This window comes from Pinus tabuliformis, chromosome 6, assembly GCF_031772625.1.
Source record: "Pinus tabuliformis cultivar Carrire ecotype Pingquan chromosome 6, CPIR1, whole genome shotgun sequence".
Classification (NCBI taxonomy): domain Eukaryota; kingdom Viridiplantae; phylum Streptophyta; class Pinopsida; order Pinales; family Pinaceae; genus Pinus; species Pinus tabuliformis.
In genome coordinates, this window is record NC_142292.1 from 130176336 (window position 1) to 130199654 (window position 23319).

The following is a 23319-nucleotide window of genomic DNA, read 5'->3' on the forward strand; positions in this document are numbered from 1 at the left end:
GGCAGTAAGAAACCTTCCAAACGTGGAGACAAAGGAAAGATTTTTAAACGGAAAGGAAAGAAAAATGCATCCATTAAGAAGGAAGGAAGAAACTAACATGCAAGCATTGTTCAAAGGAGGGTTACGATGAAGGTCATTGTTGGATGATTCATCCTGAGATGAAATCAAAGAAGTTTAACAACAAGGGAAAACAAAAGACAGTTGCAACCAATCAACATGACTTCGGATCCGATTCAGGTGATGAAATTAAAATCACAGCCATGGGGATAAAAGGTAAGGACTCCATTGCTAGCACTAGTACTTCAAATATACACAATGAAACTCCAAATGAAAAGAAGAGGATAGAAATTTTCCACATAAGGGTAATCTCAAAACATAGCAAAATTGATACTCTTTTTTTGAGTGGCTCTCAAGCCAATCTCATCTCTAAAAATATTGTCAAAAGTTTAAACTTGGAAATCTTTTGTTATGAAACCAGCTCACACAAAGATAGAAAAGAGAGATCCACGCCTTAGAATTCAGCCTCTTCGAGGGGGCAACCTCCTTTACATTACATAAATGAACAATTCTTGGATGATACAAATGAAAATACCTCCTTTCTATATATAGGAGTCTAAGTGGTCCCAATACAATCAAAGCCTACATAACAATAATATTGTAGGGCACGACAATAACAATAGTGGGCTTCTATGTGGTACAATAGTAACAATATGGGCACTACATGGGTACATCAATATAATAAGTGGGTTGTACTAATAACAATAAGGGGTTACACTAGTAGTATAGGGGCCTAACATGCCCCTCTCCTTCAAAAAGCGTTGTCCTCAACGCTTGAGTAGTTCTTGATGCTTCTGTATAAAATTCTTGTCCTCCCATGTGGAATATTCAGCGAGTAAGTTCTTCCACTTGATGAGATACTCTGAAATTGATCGATTTCGTAGCTGTCGGGTTCTTGTTTCTATGACTGCTCCAGGTTCCAATATGATTTTTCCTTCCTCTTCAATTTCTGGCAATATTGCTTGAATTGGGATCTTTTGCAACTTTTGAATTAGTGGCCATACTTCTTCGTCCTTCTCCCATTCTTCCCTTGCTTCGTTTATCCAATTTGGTTGGATAATATAAATAGCACAAAACAATGCTTCCACATCCTCATCCTTGAAGAGTCTTCCCATTCGGTAAGGTCGCCATTTTTTAAGTGCATGTAGTATTGCCAACATTTCCTTCTCATAAATAGCTTGCTTGAGATGTAGCAGTAAAAATACCCAATCACCTACATCAAAACATTTTTCACTACGATGTTGATCTACCTGTTGTTTCGTTTGATTTTGCACCGAAGTGGCGTTATCCTTTAAAATTTGGAGAACTTGCTGTTGATGCTCGATGTGATCTTTCTTTGCTAGAACATTTTTGTTCTTGATATGTCCTTCTATATTTTGAGGAGTGGTAATTTCTTCCAGTACTTTACAAGATATGGTCGGATTCATTTCTTGATGCTCAATGTGAATTTTCACTTCTTGAACATTTTTCTTGATGTGTCCTTCTATCTTGATAGTTTGAGGAGTGGTAATTTCATCCATTGAATTACAAGATATGGTTGGATTCATTTCTTCTTTCTCGATGTGATCTTTCACTTCTTGCACCTTTTTCTTCTTGATATGTCCTTCTATCTTGAGAGTTTGAGGAGTGGTAATTCTTGCCAAGGCTTTACAAGATATGGTCTGATTCATTTCTTCTTTCTCTGGGGTGGTGTCCTGACGTATATCCTCTTCTTTTGATGTTTCTTGATCCTTTTCTTCCTCCTCTTCATATTCTATGTAAAATAATTTCTTCTCAGCACACCTATGACCTTTAGTGCATTTGCTATCACAATTGTAACAAAGCCCTTTTTCTCTTTTTTCTTCCAATTGTTGTGGTGTAACCCTTGTAGGTTGTGGAAGGCTGGGAGAAACAACACTTCCATCTTTATAGTTGTGAGGGGTATGCTTCCTGGTTTCCATAATTTTTCTTTCCATTATGTCACAAAGCCCTTTTACTCTTTCCAATTGTTGTGTTGTTTCTCTAAAGAAGGTGTTGCTCTTTATATCCTCATAATGTGCTATCATTTCCTCCGTGAAAATTGACCACGTAACAAGTTTTTTACGAGAACAAAGCCCTTTGTACCATAAAAATTGATCTGGTTCTAAATATGAAGATGCAATACATACCTTTTGTAACAGTTGTACACCATTTATATCAAAATATTGCTCCATCTGAAGTATCCAATTTACCGGATCCTTGCCATCAAACTTCCTCATCTTGCTTTTTCTTGATTTTAGGAGCTCTACCTTGAAACGACTGTAACTCTGTACTTGCAGATCTTTAAGTTCTGAAATTCTGGCCTGTAGTAGCCCTTTGTGTCCTCTTTCCAATGCCACCAATCTGATCCAAATTGGATTCTCCAAGAAAGAGTTATGTGAAATCTCCCACAGTGACTTGCTTTTAGACTGGTTCAGTAGAGCGAACTTGTACGACGTGCCACGAGTCACTTTTTCAACCTTGGAATCTGAAACTCACCCACAAGAAACTACAGTCCGTCCTCTTTATGTACCTTTTTACGAAATTTCAATCCGATCCTCAGAGAGAGAGTTATGACGATTTTCCCCAGGTCACCTGTTTTGAATGTAATTCAGGAGTCTGCCCAAAGGCCAAATTCCTCAGATCATATCTCCGAACATATCGCGCTAAAAGCTCTGAAATTTGGACCCAAAGTTCAGCGCCAATTCTTCTCAAATGGGTTGTTTTTGCAACTTCTGAAACGTTACAGAAAACAAGGTATAGCGAAAATGCCACGATTACCTGTTTGGAGCAGCGAAACCCTAGAATCCAAAGCTCTGATACCAAATGTTATGAAACCAGCTCACACAAAGAAAGAAAAGAGAGATCCACGCCTTAGAATTCAGCCTCTTCGAGGGGGCAACCTCCTTTACATTACATAAATGAACAATTCTTGGATGATACAAATGAAAATACCTCCTTTCTATATATAGGAGTCTAAGTGGTCCCAATACAATCAAAGCCTACATAACAATAATATTGTAGGGCACAACAGTAACAATGGTGGGCTTCTATGTGGCATAAAAGTAACAATATGGGCACTACATGGGTACATCAATATAATAAGTGGGTTATACTAATAACAATAAGGGGTTACACTAGTATTATAGGGGCCTAACATGCCCCTCTCCTTCAAAAAGTGTCATAACATTTGGTATCAGAGCTTTGGATTCTAGGGTTTCGCTGCTCCAAACAGGTCATCATGGAATTTTCGCTATAACTTTTTTTCTGTGACGTTTCAGAAGTCGTAAAAAAAACCCATTTGAGAAGACGTTGCGCTGAACCTTGGCTCCAAATTTCAGATCATTTCGCGCGATATTGGCGGAGATATGATCTGAGGAAGTTGGTCTTTTTGCAGACTCCTGAATTACATTCAAAACAGGTGACCTGGGGAAAATCGTCATAACTTTCTTTCTGAGCATCGGATTGAAATTTTGTAAGAAGGTACAGAAAGAGGACGGACTGTAGTTTCTGTTTAGGGTTACACTAGTAGTATAGGGGCCTAACATCTTTCCACATCATAGGCCACATCCACTAGAAAGTGTAGAGTGAAATTAGTCATTACTGCAAATTTCATAGATGAAGTGGAACTTGATGTTGTGCCGTTAGACATATGTGGTATAGTTTTCGACAACCCATATCTCTATGACACAAAAGATATCTTCCATAGACATGAAAACAAATAACATTTGTTCAAAGATATAGTAGAATAAATTGTAAGATCCCACAGCAAGAAACTAAATCTTTCACTTGTAAATGCGGGGCAGATGAAAAGACTAGTGAATTTTAGAAAGAATTTTGTGCTTCTAATGATCAAACCCAAGAACGATGTTTAGAATGAAGCTTTTCAAGGTTGTGACTCAAGATTGAAATCTGAATTGGTTGATGTTGTTAACCAATATGGTGAGATGTTTCAGAAACTGAAAGGATTGCCTCCCAAGAGGGGAATCCAACATGAAATACACTTGCAACAAGATTTTCCTCTTCCTAACATTAGCATGTGTAGGATTTCAGTGATGGAAAGTGCATAAATTAAAAAAATAAAATTCAAGTGTTGTTGGACAAAGGGATCATTAGGCCAAGTTCTTTTCCATGTGGATCACCTATTGTGTTGGTGCCAAAGAAGGATGCAACATGGCGCATGTGTGTGGACTTCCGTGCATTGAAAAATATTATGATAAAGTACCATTACCCACTTCCTAGAATTGATGATTTACTTGATCAATTGAAAGATGAAAATTATTTTACTAACTTGGACTGAAGGAGTGGCTATCATCAAATTAGAATTGTTGAAGGAGATATATGGAACACAACATTCAAAACAAAGCAAGGTTTGTTTGAAGGGCTAGTTATTCCTTTTGATTTTTGTAATGCTCCTGCTACCTTCATGAGTGTGATGAATGATGTATTGATGCTATTTCTAGATGATATTGTAATAGTCTACTTAGTTGACATCTTGATTTTCAGTAAATCTCATGAATAACATGTCATGCATGTCAAGAAAGTACTTGATGTCTGGAAGAAATAACAATTGTTTTTAAAGATGTCAAAGTGTGAGTTTGGAAAAACTTATTTAGTGTATTTGGGTCATATTGTTGTAGGATGGGAATTGAAAATATATCCTTCCAAGGTTGATGTCATTTTGAATTTTCCAAGGCCCAAAATAGTTACTCGGGTAAGAAGTTTTTTTGTAGCAGCTCAATATTGGAGGAAATTCATTGCTAACATTTCTTCTGTCGCAACTCCTTAGCATGCATTGACCAGTGTAACAATAAGAGGCCTTTGATGCATTGAAGGAAAAGATCAGTTTAGCCCAGCAGTTGTACTTCCAGACTTGAGACAGTGATTTGAGATCTAGATTGATGCTAGTGACTACGCCATGGTGCAGTTCTCATGCAACATGATAAGCCTATGTGTTTTGATTCGGAAACTTTCAATGGTGCAATGATTAATTATCCTACATATGAAAAGGAATTGTATGCATTGGTGCAATGTGCGAAAAAATGGAAACACTACTTGATGGGTAAGGAAACAATCATTCACACTGATCATTAGCCATTACAATACTTGCAATCTCAATCTAAGTTGCAGCAATCAAGGCACTTACGATGAATGGGTTTCTTCAACAATTCCACTTGGTAATAAGGTATAAGAAATGTATCTATGACAAGGTTTATAATATTCTTTCTAGACCTATTATTAGTGGAGCTACTTTACTCGAGCATAATTTTGTTTTGCATGAAAGTTATATTGAGGAGTATGAATTAGACAATGACTTTCAGGATGTTTATGCAAAATTCAGTCAAGGTAACCAAGTAGAGGAACTGTATTATCATTTGCATGATAACTTATTGTACCATCTTGGTAAGCTTTGTATTCCACAGGGAGAAAGAGTCAACATCATAAGAGAGGCACATACTTCTCTTATTACTAGTCATTTCAGTCTAAGTAAGATGATGGCACATCTATAGAGGTATTTTTATTGGCCTCTTATGCTTGAAAGTGTCTCACGTTTTATTAGAAGATGTTCATTACGTGTTGTTAGTAAGCCTAAAAATAGAAAGTTAGGATTGTATAAACCACTTTGAGTACCTTCTTGTCCATGGGAGAGTGTTTCTATGGATTTTGTTGGAGGTCTTCCTATGTCAAAAATGAATCATGATTATATTTATGTAGTTGTGGATAGGTTCAACAAAATGTGTACTTTGATGCCATGTAAAAAGCAAATTATAGCTGAACAAATTGCTTGGTTATTATTTCAGAATATATGGGTGCATTTTGGACTGTCCACATCCATTGTTAGTGATTGAGATTATCGCTTTGTTGGGAACTTTTGGTCAAGCTTGTGGGGATTCATGGACACCAAATTGAAAAAGAGTACAACATTTCATCCACAAACAAATGGTAAAACAAAGGTGGTGATTAGAACCCTGATACATCTTCTTCATGGGTATTGCAGCAAGCATCCTAAGTTGTGGGTTGAACATTTGCACTACATCCAACATGCTTACAACTAGGCCAAGCACTCTTCAACTCAAACATCACCATTTTAAGCGTGTTTGGGATACTTGCATAAGTCTCCTTTGGATTTCATTTTTGGAAAGGATGTTGCTATTGATGGTCATAGTGACATAGAAAAAGCAAGAAGGTTCATTGAACAAATCCAATTGGTACACCAAAGAGTTCAAGAACAACTGGAAAAGAGCCAAGGCAAGTACAAGTCAAGGCATGACAAGCATCGGATAGATCACAAGTTCCAAGTTGTTGATGAAGTTTGGCTTCACATTACCAAAGAGACGCTCCAAGGAGAAGGTAAAAAGTTGAAATTAATTCAACATGATCCATTTAGAATTCTGGAAAATATTGGTAACAATTCCTTCAGGTTGGATATGCCTTCATATATGCAAATTTATGTTGTTGTTAATGTGGAAAATTTAAGGTTGCATGAGCCTCCTTTGATTAAAGATCAAGGAGCGAATGTTCAAATTCCTTCCATTGAATATTTCTCTCCTGAATACCTTGATGAACTACATCAAGACACCATTCTTGACAAAAGAACAAGGTCTTCAAAATGAGGGAGTGTCGACTACCTTCGAGTGGGGCTCAAAGGAACAAATACTTCCAAGGCCAAATGGATTGATATTGGAAAGGTGAAGGAATTTTACCCTCATCTGTTGAAAAAATACAAGTGATCTTTAGGGGTCTAAAAGCTTCCAGTGGGGAGGACTGATCAGGTGCTAAAAAATTTGCTCAAAATTCAAAGTTGTCGGATCAGTTTGGAACGTGAATGAACATGTAGTGTCCATTGTCTTGAATCATGTGCAACTCGTTTTGCACAAAACACACTCCATATGATCCCAGAACATTTTCTGTTCATTTTCCAAAACAGGCGAATTTGGAAAAAATTTTGACAGCCCAGTCAACAGTCTGTACTGCTAACGTGACAAGCTAATGTGGTGAAGCTGACTATGTTTTCCTTGGCCAATCAATGTTCGCCACATGTCACAGGGTACAGGTGCTTAGGTGTCATGTTTTTGTTGGTTGGATGGTGGCCAACAACATGCTGCCATGTGGCCCAATTGGAGGTCACCACGTGGCAGCACGGAAGGCCACCGAAAAATTTATTAAGGACCAAGTGGACTGGGCGGGGTTCGAACACCAGAACTCCATCCAAAAAAAATTACCAACTACAATTGCACCAAGTAATTTCTTATTAAAATATGGCTGCAAAGCTATATTTGAATGCATGTTAGAGGATGGTTGGGGAAAGGGGCTAGGGAATAGCCCCAACCCTCCATATATGTTGACCATATGACCTGGCATGAGGACCTTGGGCAGAGGTTAACCGCCCCACCAAAACATTGGCAGTAACTGATGTGTTAACCCCAGAAGAGTTATGTGACCACCTGAAGACCGCAGACATCTAACTACGCAGGAATTTTGGAGGGCAGAGTTAAAGCCCAGGCCCATGGGAATAAGGCATTTGATGTGACCGTGGAGGGGAGTAGAGTGGGGGCCCGACCGGTGGGGGCGGGCCGTTGGCGTTAGCCCCCAGGCTCATGGTCCCCCACGTGACCTGGTTTTTTAGAGTTAAGGCCTCAGAGGACATTTAAGCGCTCCGACAAATTTTCCCAGAATTTGGCGGAATTGGTGCCCAGTTAGTGAACATTGGGGAAAATTTGTAGGATGGTGCTGGATTTTGGGGAAATGGAGGTCCGATTTGCAGGAAAACTTGGGGAAATCATAACTAATGTAGTTTTGATCCAATTGAGGAGCAGGAAGAGAATAGATAGACATTTTTGGGTCTTCTAAAGCCATTGGAGCACTTTAAATGTATATATTCACCAATTTTAGCATAATGAAAGAGGGCGAAGCCATTGGAAGCTAGGCCATGAGACGTAGACCAGGAGGGGTGAACTCCTTCATCATCTGCTGATGTGTTATTGTTTATGTTGATTGTTATGTCTATTACATGCTCTTCTTCAATGTTTTATTTATGTTAATTTTTTCATGAAATTCACATAAAAACTCATGGTTAATGTAGAGCCTCTACTTTACACTTGATTATCCACCATTACCTACAGTTTTCCCTCATTCATCTCTCACTTTTGCCTCATTTTCCTTGCAAACCAACCCAGATCATTACATTATATGAATTTAAGCATGATTAAGGAATTTTGCTAATGTGTGACTGTTTTGTTTAGATTTTGACATATTTACAGGCATTCCGCAGCCATCTGCTGATTCCACAGCCATCTGATGATCCCGCAGCTTTTTTGTTAATCTCAAGGTTCCACGTGTCATTTTGCCAAATGAGCCACATGGGCACTTAGGAATCAAGGTGCTCGAGGTTCCTGTGCTATTTGTTTAGCCATCCACGTCATCTGTACCTCCGGTCAACGAGGGTCAAGTTACGGTCAACAAAGGCAGCTTAACGGTGATGCGTAAGCTGTTGGGTCACGTCAGTTCAAACGGTGACTTGTCCGTGTTACGCGGGTTGTGGGGGACATAATCCAACTCTGGATTCAATGCCCATAACGACCAGAACCTCCAGCTCATCCACGCAGGCTTATGACGTGTTATTTAACCTTAATTACGCATGACAGTTAGTTTATTTTTCAGTTTTAGCTGTACGCATTAGGCCATCTTTCAGATGCCTATAAAAACTTGCGTTTGCGTACGCTTATGTTACTTTTTAGTTGCTGTGTTTTATGAACTCGTTATCATTTTAGTGCATTCCAAAACTCTGTTTTAATAGTGCTGTTCTAGCACTCTTGACTGTAATTTTCTGCACATGGAGTAATAGAAGCAGTGCTGTTCTGAAGTTTTCAATACCTTGAGTCTTCTTTGGGTTATATGAATGGAGGGCCCCTGTTCATGTTAGCCTTGTATAGTATTTTATGTTCAGCATTTCCTTATTTCCATTCAACATTTCCTTTTCTTGACACATGTACAGCATAATTTACTTTCATGTTATTTCATTTCCAGCCTTTATTTTAAGCTGATCAGCATTGTTATTTTGCAAGTTTTTAACCCGGGATTGCTTGTGTGTTTGTGTATTTTCTTTATATCTAGTGGTAGTTTCAGTTGACAGATTCAAAGTTGCTGCCTTTACTTTATTTTCATAGCTGATTTTTAGTTTTATTTATCAAATCTGTCTGCTAACATATGAATGGTCTCTTTATTATAAATTGTCTATCTTTTAGAGATCAGAAAACTAATAACTTGCAGCTGGCTTTGGGTAATTTTTAGACTAATCTTTAACTACTTTCTAATCGTGCTTTACACAGTACTATGTGTTAGAGGCAGAGAGTTAGAAAGAGCAAAACATTATAACTAGTCTTTAAAGTAGATTTTTCTCATTTTTTTATCATTTCTTAGACTTATCTTTAGCTACTTCCTAATCGTGTCTTACACAGTACTATGTGTTAGAGGCAGAGAGTTAGGAAGAGATAAACATTATCATTGGTCTTTTAAGTGATTTTCTTACCTTTTATTTGCAGCAGCATGAATGGTGTCTAATGCCATTAGAAAGTGGTTCTTTGCTTTCAGTTCATTTTAATTTATTTATTTCCTTCAAGCTTTTCCTTTTCAGCAAGTAGTTAGAAACCACTAATCACACACCTTCACTCATCTAGAATTCACCTTACACACACCATCACTCATCTGTTTATAAATACATCACTCCATCTTAGGAAGATAAATTAACCACAAACAACACCCCAAACGACAAAAAGCCCTAAGAGGTTGCTTAAGTACATATAGTACACCTTCACTTCATCAGCTTACGAGCCCCGGGTTGACAATTAATGACATCAATTTAGGAACACTAAATTGACTAAACATTTTGGCGCCGTTGCCGGGGAAGTGAAATTAAGTAGCCATATTCTTAGAAAAAAAAACATAAAAATTTCAAGGAAAGAAGTTGATAACCTATCAAAGTATGCTCTCCTCTTGCACTGCAAGGTGATCTGGAGGATCAGAAAAGAGAAAGTTATTAACTCGGTAGTTTCTTGAGTATGCTCTCTTCTTGCACCTAGAGTGAACTGGAAGATCAGAAAAAGAACTATTAACTTGACTTGAAGAAAAAATAATAAAAAAATGACATGCATAGAGCTAGAGATTCTAGAGGAAGGTTTTTAGCTAGAGCTCGAAGTTCAATTTTTACAAGTCCATCTGCTTCAAGGGATAGACAAGAGACACCCCCCTTATCTCCAACCGAAACTCCTAGTCCTAGAATTCCTGGAATTCAAGAGCCAAGAGTTGACTCTCCTACACCTTCTATTGAGTTTGAACTAGGAAGAGACTCTTCTCTTTCTCCTACAGAAAGACCAATTGTAATTGAGGAATTGGAATCATCTGAAGAAGAAGGAGAAATCTCTTCTCATTCACCTTTTGTAGAGGAACCAGAAGACTTTGAAATCCCTAGGAGAATCATCATGGCAGAGGAAGAAGGAGGAGGTAGAGGTAGAGGTGGAGGAGGAGGAGGAAATAACAATAATAATAATGGAGGAAGAGGTCCCCTTGGAGGAGGAAATAGAGATGGGGATAATTCATTTGGGTTTCCCATTGTTAATGAGGATTCCCGAGCCACTATGAAAAACATATCACCATCTGTCCTCCCTAACTTCCATGGGTTAAGGACTGAGGACCCTGAAACATTCTTATTCGAGTTTGAAGTGGTGTGTCGAACTTATGACTACCTGGATGACTCTTAGAAACTCAAATTGTTTCCTTCAACACTGAAGGATCAAGCCTTGAAATGGTTCATGGGGTTACTCACTCAATCCATTAGGACTTGGGATGAAATGAAACAGACATTTTTGGATAGGTATTTAGACTATTGTATGCCTACTAATCACAAGGACGAGGTTTTTAAAATGATACAAAAAGAAGATGAGAGCTTAGAAGATTTACTTGAAAGATTTCAATATAACTTGAAGAGAGCAAAAATGAGTACCTTGGATGAAGAGACCTTAAAAGCCCTCTTATTAAAAGCCATTAGGGATGAATGGATAGACATCTTAAACATGATGGGGAAAGGGGATATTTCTCAACTTTCACTCAATGATATAGCAGAACTCTGTATCCATCTCTCAAGGGGAAAATCAAAAACTCAAAAAGGGCCTAGAGATCCTTCTCTCCTTAGGGCAAATAAATCTGCAACAGGATCAGTGAGTAGGGCTGAAATCGGCAGTATGCTTGATGAATTTAAAACTGACATCTTAGGGAGCCTTAGTGAACAACTAGATACCCTTAAGATTCACAATAAACAAAAAGCAGAAGCTGAGGCTTTGGCTATCTTTTGCCCGAAATGCAGAAAGAAACATGCTTTAAGGGAATGTCCCTTAGATGCACACGTTGTAGAAACATGTGTAATTTGCTCAGAAACTCATGAGACCAAGGATTGTCCTTCAATTCCTGGCCTCAAAGCAGTCTTTCAAGAGGATCCAGATACACTTGAATCTCTCTGTTTTATTGCAAGGAGACCTTGGCAAGGACAACAGAATCAAGGGTTTAACAACTCTATGAATTCTCAATCCCAACCAAATTGGAATCCTTGGAAACAACCTTGGCCTCAACCTCAAAATGCTTTTCAAGCATGGATGCAAAGCATGCAAAATCCTTATGGGAGATTTGCTCAATTCTATCAATATCCTCCATCCTTTCAGAATCAGCAAGCTCCACAACTTCCAAACCAAGGTCAACAACTATCATTTCCATACCCTCAACAACAACAACCTCCTCCACAAAATCAAAATTCTCAACTATCACTTCAATCCCAGAATAAATCAAATCAACTTCCCTCTCAGCCATTACCAAATCCAAATAATAGGAACCCTCAAAATGCTTACATGATGGAAGGTCAACCATTCCCTACCTATATGGTTGTTCCTCTCAATGAAGTACAACTCAGATCAGGTATATTCTTAGATCAACCTTCTACAAGTGTTCAACAACCAAGCATTTGTGAGGAAGAATCTCTCAAAGTCAATAAAGGTTCTGAAGTATCACTTCAAAACCATCCAAAAAGAAAAAGAAAAAGAATCAACCTCTACAACTCCCATAGTTGAGCAACCTACACCTGTAGCTACACCTCCTTTTCCTGAAAGATTGCAAATTGACAAAGGGGTGGAAAAGTAGATATGGGTGCCTGACTATAGCCTCCTAGATGAATTGAAGAATGTCTGTATCAAGATCCCCTTGTTACAAGCCATTAAAGAAATTCCCATTCTAGTGAAGACAATAAAGGAGTTGAGTTTGAAGAAAACAGGAAAAAGAACCAAAGATACTAAAAGGATACATCTAGTTGGAAAAATTGCAGACATAATGATGGGTAAGATTACCATGCAAAAATATGTGGATCCCGGTAGCCCTATTGTCAAAACTCATATTAATGGGGTTGAAATCCCAAATACTTTGATTGACTTAGGAGTCGCGATCAACATCATGAGTAGACAGACCATGGATCAGTTAAAGCTTCCTAACCTTCTCTTTACACCTACTTTACTGCAACTTGCAGATAGATCAATCATTAAACCTGATGGTGTATTGGAAGATATTCCAGTCTCTCTAGATTCTTGGGAATATCCAGTTGATTTTATGATTTTAACTCCCAAGAACAATCTAGGAGGACATCCTCTTATTTTAGGAAGACCTTGGCTGGCCACAGCTGATGCTTTCATAAGTTGTAGGTCTGGGGACATGTATATATCAGATGGTAATTCCACCAAGAAATTCAACTTGTATCCTCCAGCAAAGGCAATAACAGAAATAGGAGAAGATGAGTGGGTTGATGATGAGGATACTATTCAACCTGTTCTAACCATCTCTGAAATCAGTGAGGATAGTCAAATTCTAAATACATTAGAAAATTTTGAAATACCTTTAGAATATGACTCTACACAGTTTCAGTTAGATGCAGACATTGAATATCTTTCCTCTAGACAGATGTCTCTCTTCTCAATGGAAGAGTTTGGTAGTTCTACAGTTGAAATCCTTCCAGGAAAAACATTGAACATTAACAAAAACTTGGGAAGACCACAACAAGAAGAATTAACTAAACTGTTGCAAAAACATTCCACTGCCTTTGCATGGGAATACACTAACATGAAAGGAATCGATCCTAAGACTTGTATTCATCACATCTATATTGAAGAAAACAGCCGACCTATTAGGCAACCACAAAGAAGGATGAATCCAAACCTTAGGGAAATCGTGAAAGAAGAACTCCAGAAATTGCTCAAGGTAAACTTCATTTACCCCATTTCAGATAGCCAATGGGTTTCTCCCTTGGTTATAGTGCCCAAAAAGAATGGTAAATGGAGAGTTTGCATTGATTATCGAGAATTGAACAAGGCAACCTTAAAGGATCATTTCCCTCTACCTTTTATTGATCAGGTACTAGACACTTTAGCAGGTAAAAAGTATTTCTCATTCTTGGATGGTTTTAGTGGGTATAATCAAATTTAGGTAGCACCTGAAGATCAAGACAAAACCACATTCACTTGTCCTTGGGGAACTTTTGCCTACCGAGTACTCCCTTTTGGATTGTGCAATGCACCCGCTACATTTCAAAGGGCTGTACTAGGAATCTTTTCAGATCTGATTCATGATTGTGTAGAGGTATACATGGACGATTTCACAGTTTATGGTAATACATTTGAAGAAGCTTTAGAAAATTTGGAAAAAGTACTGGTAAGATGTAAGGAAACAAATATTTCTTTAAGTCATGAAAAGTGTTTTATGATGTTTACTGAAGGGATTGTTTTAGGACATCATATTTCAGGAGATGGGATTAAGGTTGATAGATCCAAAGTTGAAGTCATCTCTAAGTTACCTGTTCCAAATTGCCAGAAGGATGTTAGAAGTTTTCTTGGGTTTACTGGGTATTATAGAAGATTTATTGAAAACTTCACTAAGATAGCATCCCCTCTTTTCAAATTGCTTACCAAGGACTGTGAGTTCAAATGGGATCCTGAGTGTCAATCTGCCTTTGAAGCTTTAAAAACTAGAATATCTGAAGCACTCATCTTAAAGGGGCCAAATTGGAAACTCCCTTTCCACATTTCTACTGATGCTTCAGATACAACTCGAGGAGCTGTTTTGGGACAAAAGGATTTGATCCCTTATGCCATTTATTACACAAGTAAGAATTTGACTCCCACTGAGTTAAATTATACTGTTACAGAAAAAGAGTTCTTAGCTGTGGTACATGCAATCAACAAGTTTAGACACTACATAACCGGCTATGAAACCTTTGTCCATACTGATCACTCTGCCATAAGATATTTAATGAACAAACCTGTCACTAATGGTAGAGTTACAAGATGGCTTTTACTTTTACAAGAATTCAACATTACTGTGTTAGATAGACCTGGAAAACAAAACACAGTAGCTGATTTCTTGTCTAGAATCCAAAACACTAATGAAGATTCTCCAGTAGAAGATAAGTTTCCAGATGAATACTTGTTTGCAGTGACTACCAAGACTCCTTGGTATGCAGATATGGCTAATTATCTTGTTACAGGGAAGCTTCCTCTACACTTATTTCCTAATGAGAAAAGGAAAATCATTCAGGAGAGTGCACATTATTCTTGGATTTCTAATGAATTGTTCAAAACAGGGCCAGATTGTATAATTAGAAGGTGTGTTCGGGAAGATGAAATGCCTAACATCCTTAAGGCATGTCATGATGAACCATGCGGCGGGCACTTTGCTGACAAGAGGACAGCCTATAAAATCCTTTCTCTAGGATATTATTGGCCTTCTCTCTTTAAAGATGCAAAGCAGTATGTTAGAAGGTGTGACAGCTGCCAAAGAGTTGGGAAACCAACTCCTTCAAATGAAATGTCTCTACAGCCTCAGGTATGCATCGAACCCTTTGAGAAATGGGCTCTAGATTTCGTTGGACCAATTAATCCACCATCAAAGCAAAAGAAGTATATACTGGTTTGTACTGATTATGTTACTAAGTGGGTAGAAGAAAAAGCATTGCCTTCTGCCACTGAAAATTCAGTTGTTCAATTTCTTTTTGAGGATATTTTCACTCGTTTTGGTGTCCCAAGGGAAATTGTGACAGATCAGGGCAGCCAGTTTACATCTAAATTAATGGAGAAGCTGATGGAGGAATATAAGATCAAGCACAAAACATCTACTCCATACCATCCACAGTTAAATGGCCAAGTGGAATCTACCAATAAAGTTCTTGAAGGCATTATCACCAAGACTGTTCATCTTCATAGAAGAGATTGGGCGGAAAGGCTCCCTGAAGCCTTATGGGCCTATAGAACTACATGGAAGAACACAACAGGACATTCTCCCTATGAACTTGTTTATGGGAAGGAAGTCCTGCTCCCCATTGAGTTCCAAATCAAGACCTTCAAGATGGCAGTCCAATTTGGAATGAGCCTCTCAGAAGCTCAAAGACACAGAATGGACCAGCTAAATGAGCTAGATGAAATAAGACAAGATGCAATTCTAAGGACCGATCTAGTTCAGCACCAAAGATCTAAATGGCATGATTGTCATATCAAAGAAAGAAAGTTTCAGAAAGGAGATTGGGCTCTATTGTTTGATTCAAAGTTCAAAGACTTCAAAGGAAAGTTTCAAACTCATTGGCTTGGGCCATATGAGATTGATGAAGTCTTTAGCAATGGAGCAGTTAGAGTGAAAACTATTGATGAATTTCATACTCCTCTTATTGTGAATGGCCATCGCTTGAAAATCTACCAAAAGCCATTCTCAAAAGAAGAGTTTGTCAAGTTGTTTAAAGAAGATTCTGCAATCAGGTTGGTGGAGAAGGATTCTTCTCCTCCATCAGCCTAATCTTTGGTTTTTGAAAATAAAAAATAAAATAAATAAATAAATAAATGTATGAGCCTGAAAACCAATCTCTGATTGGCAGTCTCATGCAGAAAACCTGAGGTGAAAATCAGGGTCACCTGACACCTCATGTTTTCCAAAAAAAAAAATCTCTCTCTCTTCCATCTCATTTCACCATTTCATCCACCTCATTCACTATCTCATTCATTTAATCACTCTCACCTCACCTCATTTCTTTCCATCCATCCATCCATTCATTAATCCATTCATTACATTTCATTCCATCAATAAAGTCATTTTTTTTTAGACAACTAAAGTTATTTTGTGCAGCCGGAGGGTACCACTGCAGATTCCGCAACCATCTGGAGATTCTGCAGCCATCTAACGATTCCGCAGCTCTCTGCACCTGCATAAAAACACGTAGTCTGTTTGAAAAGAAATTTACAGTTCAGAAGTCATCAACAATAAGTGGAAACGAGTCATGCAACAACAATGAAACAATAAAGGGTTAGTGGAAAAGAAACAAAGGCAATCCAAGTGCGGATCTGAGGTATGATCTAAATCCTAAACTTACGGTTATCTCATTTTGCAAAGTTTCAGGGTTATGTTTCTTACCATTTAATGTAATGATTACCAGTTTTTCCCATCATACGACCAAAAATCCACGTATCCCCCACACTTATCGGTCATGATCCTCACGATTTTGAAACTCAACTGCGGCTGCTCCTCCATTAAGATTTTCGTACCTAAGTGACGTAGACTACTGTACTACGTCTCTCTGCGTCATAATTCCCGCAGCCAAGTGTAAACCCATGACCGAAACCTAAGGACCTAACCGTTTCTACCCATCATTTCATAACCCTCATACTCTCGTATCATTCCATTCACGCTGTTTCATTTCCACAGTTCTTATTCCGCTGTGCTCACTACGCTGCTACCTTAGCCATACTCTGTTTTACGTCTTCCTCTCTGCTAATTCTGATTATCAGTGTTACGGCTGTTACATTAGAGCCATAAATTTACGGTGTTAAGGTCACTGTTGAAGCCGTGTAACCTTTTGATTTAGAACAGAGCCGTAAATTTACTGTGTTAAGGCCACTGTTGAAGCCGTGTAACCTTCCTTTTCCAAAAGTTTTAAGAACAGAGCCGTAGAGCCAATGGGTAAACTCTTGAGAGCAGAACTCGAGGGTTCAAAATTTCTGGAGGGATATCCTCAAGTTAAAGAGGCTTTGCAGAAGGCAAAGCTGTAACTCAAGAAACTTACGCTACTCCTGAGAACTCTAGTGAAGAAGATACTCAGCCCTTAGCACAAAGAATGGCCAAACTCCATGAAACTGCCCTTTCCAAGAAGGTGGAAAAACAAAAACAAAAGGCACAAAAAGAAAAACAGAGTACCACCACCGTAAGAAGGAGCAGCAGATTACAAAGCAAAAATAGGGCCACAGATAACAAAAAGTCATTCTTTATTGACTTGAGCACACCTCAAAAAGGTGCTACAAGTCCTGACTTTGAGAAAATCTCTCCACATGTTGAGCAGGTTGAGACTAGTCCTCCACGTGAGGAAAGTCCTTTTGAGCATGAGCCCGAATTTGAGCATGAGCCTGAATTTGAACATGGATCCGAATTTCAGTATGAGCCTAACCCAAAGCGGTCACCAGAGGTTGACCCTGATCAACAGAAAGTTTATAATTACCTGGAGACGCTAGAACAAGCAGTTGTTGGGCCAAGTACTGCTCAACCTTTGGAGCAGCAAGTCCAATCACTGAAGCAGGAAATATTTGAGCTAGAGGTACTAAATCACCACATCAAACAAGAAAATGAAAAACTGAAGATACAGAGCAATGTGGACAACATGGTTCAAGATAACACCATGCTTCATATGGGCCTGTGGCAGAAGGAAAACAAAAAGCTCAAGAAGAGATGCAGAAAATTAAACAGAGCTTTAATCAATCTGAAATTCAAGTGTTTGATGAAAAGACTAAGAGTTAATGTGGCCACACAGAGAAAGAAGAGAAGGCTGGATGTCTTAGCAGAGGCATCCCAGCAGGTGGACTGAACAATGTTTTTGATTGCATGAGGACATGCAATGCCCTCGTAGTGGGGGTATGTAGAGCCTCTACTTTACACTTGATTATCCACCATTACCTACAGTTTTCCCTCATTCATCTCTCACTTTTGCCTCATTTTCCTTGCAAACCAACCCAGATCATTACATTATATGACTTTAAGCATGATTAAGGAATTTTGCTAATGTGTGAATGTTTTGTTTAGATTTTGACATATTTACAGGCATTCCACAGCCATCTGCTGATTCCGCAGCCATCTGATGATCCCGCAGCCTTTTTGTTAATCTCAAGGTTCCACGTGTCATTTTGCCAAATGAGCCACATGGGCACTTAGGAATCAAGGTGCTCGAGGTTCCTGTGCTATTTGTTCAGCCATCCACGTCATCTATACCTCCGGTCAACGAGGGTCAAGTTACGATCAACAAAGGCAGCTTAACGGTGATGCGTAAGCTGTTGGGTCACGTCAGTTCAAACGGTGACTTGTCCGTGTTACGCGGGTTGTGGGGGACATAATCCAACTCTGGATTCAATGCCCATAACGACCAGAACCTCCAGCTCATCCACGCAGGCTTATGACGTGTTATTGAACCTTAATTACGCATGACAGTTAGTTTATTTTTCAGTTTTAGCTGTACGCATTAGGCCATCTTTCAGATGCCTATAAAAACTTGCGTCTGCGTACGCTTATGTTACTTTTTAGTTGCTGTGTTTTATGAACTCGTTATCATTTTAGTGCATTCCAAAACTCTGTTTTAATAGTGCTGTTCTAGCACTCTTGACTGTAATTTTCTGCACATGGAGTAATAGAAGCAGTGCTGTTCTGAAGTTTTCAATACCTTGAGTCTTCTTTGGGTTATATGAATGGAGGGCCCCTGTTCATGTTAGCCTTGTATAGTATTTTATGTTCAGCATTTCCTTATTTCCATTCAGCATTTCCTTTTCTTGACACATGTACAGCGTAATTTACTTTCATGTTATTTCATTTCCAGCCTTTATTTTAAGCCGATCAGCATTGTTCTTTTGCAGGTTTTTAACCCGGGATTGCTTGTGTGTTTGTGTATTTTCTTTATATCTAGTGGTAGTTTCAGTTGACAGATTCAAAGTTGCTGCCTTTACTTTATTTTCATAGCTGATTTTTAGTTTTATTTCTCAAATCTGTCTGCTAACATATGAATGGTCTCTTTATTATAAATTGTCTATCTTTTAGAGATCAGAATACTAATAACTTGCAGCTGGCTTTGGGTACTTTTTCGACTAATCTTTAACTACTTTCTAATCGTGCTTTACACAGTACTATGTGTTAGAGGCAGAGAGTTAGAAAGAGCAAAACATTATAACTAGTCTTTAAAGTAGATTTTTCTCATTTTTTTATCATTTCTTAGACTTATCTTTAGCTACTTCCTAATCGTGTCTTACAAAGTACTATGTGTTAGAGGCAGAGAGTTAGGAAGAGATAAACATTATCATTGGTCTTTTAAGTGATTTTCTTACTTTTATTTGCAGCAGCATGAATGGTGTCTAATGCCATTAGAAAGTGGTTCTTTGCTTTCAGTTCATTTTAATTTATTTATTTCCTTCAAGCTTTTTCTTTTCAGCAAGTAGTTAGAAACCACTAATCACACACCTTCACTCATCTAGAATTCACCTTACACACACCATCACTCATCTGTTTATAAATACATCACTCCATCTTAGGAAGATAAATTAACCACAAACAACACCCCAAACGACAAAAAGCCCTAAGAGGTTGCTTAAGTACATATAGTACACCTTCACTTCATCAGCTTACGAGCCCCGGGTTGACAATTAATGACATCAATTTAGGAACACTAAATTGACTAAACAGTTAACTTGCAATTTATCTCATAAATCCTGAAGCACTTTGTTTATATTCTGAATTGGATTTAAGCATAACAAACTTAACTTTCCCATTCAGATCAAAAGCCCTACACTTAAGTTATCGTATGGTGTAAGAGCCCTAAAAGAAATGTAAAATACTAATTGATTTTATTTAGCATTGTGTTATTAAGTTGTTATTTACTCAAGCGTAAATGGACGTGAAACTGATGGTATTATGACTTGACTCAAAACTCTAATGCATCAAATATGAAATTTGTAATCTTTTCATTTCGATGAATTCTAGCTAGAGTAAGTAAAGATGTTCTTCTTTAAAATATTAACTCCAAAATGTACCACTTCTATTTTTCAATGCAATTCAAAGCTCTAAGTTTCAAACCATGCAATGTAATCTACGCACAATTTGCTCGAAAACCATGCAAATTTAATCTATGTACAATTTCTGTGAATACTATGCAAATGTAATCTATGGATAATTTTATTCATGAAATGAGAATTCTAACCATGCAAATGTAATCTATGCAAGAGAATTCTTAAAAACAAACACAAAGTGATTCGAAAGCAGCAAAAGAACAACAAGACTATTTCCTTTCACTAATACAATTAAAGAACCAATCAAGTGTAATTAAAGGAAATTTGGTGAGAATTCCAAAGATAAAAATTAATGACACTCAAAGGCAATTAACACTCAGACACAATTCAACTCCTGGTGCCCTCCCAAGTGTTTGAGGGGGAAATTCTTTTGCAAAAATGAAAGCAAAAACATGCAAAAATTGTTAAGAAACTAAGACAAATCTTTGAGAAATGACCAAAGGAATTCAAATTGGAAACACACAATGAAATCCTTAAAATGAAAAATGCTTGAATTTATGTTCTGAAATCAATGCTTAAAGTGTATTTTTGATTAAATTTCAGTATTGGAATAAAAATGACTCTTGTTTCCAATGTAGCACAAGAAGCACATCTCATCAAAACACTAATTCTTGATAAACCCTACCTTTCAATCCTTAAAAACCAAAAAATATCAAGAAAGCTCCTTCACAACACTCTATCAACACACAAGACTGACTCGAGTCATAGACAAATGTAATGAAACCTTAAAAGACAAAAATTCAGACTTTAATGAGAGGAAAAGTTATTTTTTCAAAAAATTCTCGTAGTATGCGCAAATAGATATTATAATATAGTGTGGATGTGCATTGTTGCTAAAGATAATCTTCACTCTGTTTCTAAATAGAAACCGCACAGGTCAAGAAACTCTAAGAATAAATAAATAAGTATCCAAACAAATCACAAAATATGAAGGATAATTAACTTGTCAAGACTCAGATAAAGCTATCAAAAAAGGTTCGATAATAAAAAACAAGGATATGGAAAAGAATAGGATGTTCCCCAGTATGGTCACCAATTTGTTAGATGGATAAATCATTGTTGCTGACAAGAGAGATCTCCCTAGATCCTAAAGGGAAACTAGTAACAAACAAACAATAAAGCTAATTCCTTCCCTGAATCTATCGTTTCTTGAATCTTAAGTTAACAAGGTGAGAAAAGGAAATTCATATCTTATTACGACAGATTGATGAAGATCCCTCTTTGTGCTTCAGTGTAGCTCCTCCATGCTTGAATCTAGACCTGCACACATGGAAACAACAAAGGATCAATGACATATGCAGCATAAATGACTCAATAATTCAAACTAGTGATCATGGAGACTAGTAAGAAACATCATTTCAATGGACAAATATAAATAACATCATTCGAATGGATAAATATAAATAACATGAACCATCCATGAAATTCATGAATTAATCCATTGAACAATGAAGTAAGAAGAAGTGTTTGTTTGTATTAATTTCAGAAACATAGAGCTACAAAATCTTTGCCTTGATGTTGTGAAGCTCCTCCCATTGATCTTAATCCTCTCCAATAATGATAAGCTCTCCAATCTAATTACTCCGACATAAACTTACTCTCAATAGCCTCCCGCAACTCCCCCACCTATGGCTTGATTAATAGGCCAAAAGTAAGTGGTTTGAGATCCTTAGTCCAAGCATGAGATCCACTAAAAGATGGATGAGGGTTCCTTGAAGAATGGGAATTAGTTCCCTCAAAAATGAGGTTAGGCTCAAATAAACATGATTTGGAGGCTTTCTGTTGGGAATGATTCGCACAACAATGCTTCTAGATCTCACCTTTTATTTTTTATTTTATTGATTTACCTACGCAGTTTATAGTCATAAATAGAGCGTAGTTCTGCACAGTTTATAGTGGAAGAAGCTTCACACGTGCGTTTTTTGTTGAGAAAAACTGCGCAGATGCACAAAAGCAGGGTTTTGTACCATGAGATCCAGAAGTTCAACTTTATTCAAGGCATATAAGTTGTTGACTTGTAAGGGAGTGTTTCATGACACTTAGATGGATGACGAGAGATCCAATTTTGATGATTATTTGTCATGGTGACAAAATGATGCGTGACAATGGCATATCAAAATGAATCCTCAAAATGGAAAATTGACATAATCAAATTGGAGAATCCAATTTGGATCAGACTGGTGGCATTGGAAATAGGACGCACAGGGCTACTGTAGGTCACGATTTCAGAACTGGAAGATCCGAAATTACAAAGTTACAATCATTTCAAGATCGAGCTTCTAAAATCAAGAAAAAGCGAGATGAGGAAGTTTGATGGCAAGGATCTGGTAAATTGGATACTATAGATGGAGAAATATTTTGATCTACATGGTGTACCACTATTACAAAAGGTATGTATTGCATCTAATTATTTAGAACCGAATTAATTTTTATGGTATAAAGGGCTTTGTTCTCGTAAACCACTTGTCACGTGGTCAATTTTCACGGAGGAAATGATAGCACATTATGAGGATAGAAAGGGAAACTCCTTCTTTAGCCAATTGATAAATCTCAAACAAAAGGGTTCAAGAAGCGAAAGATCACATCAAGAAAGAAGAAATGAATCCAACCATATCTTGTAATGCATTTGCCAGAATTATTACTCCTCAAACTCTTAAGATAGAAGGACATATCAGGAAGAAAAAGGTTCAAGGAGTGAAAGATCATATCGAGAAAGAAGAAACTAATCCAACCATATCTTGTAATGCATTGGTTGGAATTACCACTTCTCAAACTATTAACATAGAAGGACATATCCAGAAGAAAAATGTTCAAGAAGTGAAAGATCACATCAAGCATCAAGAAATGAATCTGACCATATCTTGTAGAGCTGCATTCAAACAAATTAGCACTCCTCAAACTCTTAAGATAGGACATATCAAGAAGAAAAAGGTTCAAGCAGTGAAAGATCACATCGAGCATCAACAACAAGTTCGCCAACTTTTAAAGGATAATGCCACTTTGGTGCAGAATCAAATGAAACAATAGGTAGATCAACATTGCAGTGAAAAAGGTTTTGATGTAGGTGATTGGGTATTTTTATGGAGACATCTCAAGAAAGCTATTT